We start from the raw sequence: 426 nt of genomic DNA, 5'->3' as shown, positions 1-426 counted from the left end.
GATTTTGTCTAAAGGTGCAATAAACTGTTAAAGGGTTAAAGGGATAGTTCAGCCCAAAATTCTGTCATCATTTAATCAACTTATTTACAGTTAACGGCCCCAACTGTCTTCCACGTTTTCCCCCCATACTGTGGAAGTCAATAGAGACCATCAACTGTTGTTTACCCAAATTCTTCAAAACATCTTCTTTTGTGTTCAGCGGAGGAAAGCAACTCATACAGGTTTGGAACAAGTGGAGGGTGAGTAAATGATTACAGAATTTTCATTTTTGGGTGAAGTTGATCCCTTTAAACTTCTGCATTGCATATCGGGCATTTACCTGCATCCTCTGAGGCATGTGTGCCAGGAGTGATGTGAACGTCAATCTAACAACAAAAAGAAAATAACAAATGACTTGGATGGGAATCCCATACTCAAGTCAAGTCA

At 39.4% G+C, this 426-nt stretch overlaps 1 long non-coding RNA gene across 1 annotated transcript in view; it reads right to left on the bottom strand.

Annotated features, from left to right (window-relative positions):
- LOC107578530 (uncharacterized) overlaps positions 1–412 on the bottom strand; it is a 3,065-nt gene extending 2,653 nt beyond the window's left edge. The window contains exon 1 of the long non-coding RNA XR_001608357.1: positions 320–412. This is a non-coding gene — a long non-coding RNA (uncharacterized lncRNA). The remainder of the gene's footprint in view (positions 1–319) is intronic.
- Positions 413–426: the final 14 nt, after the last annotated feature.

This window comes from Sinocyclocheilus grahami, unplaced genomic scaffold (genome assembly GCF_001515645.1).
Source record: "Sinocyclocheilus grahami isolate Dianchi unplaced genomic scaffold, SAMN03320097.WGS_v1.1 scaffold10756.1, whole genome shotgun sequence".
Lineage (NCBI taxonomy): Eukaryota > Metazoa > Chordata > Actinopteri > Cypriniformes > Cyprinidae > Sinocyclocheilus > Sinocyclocheilus grahami.
This window is presented reverse-complemented; position numbering and strand designations above follow the sequence as displayed.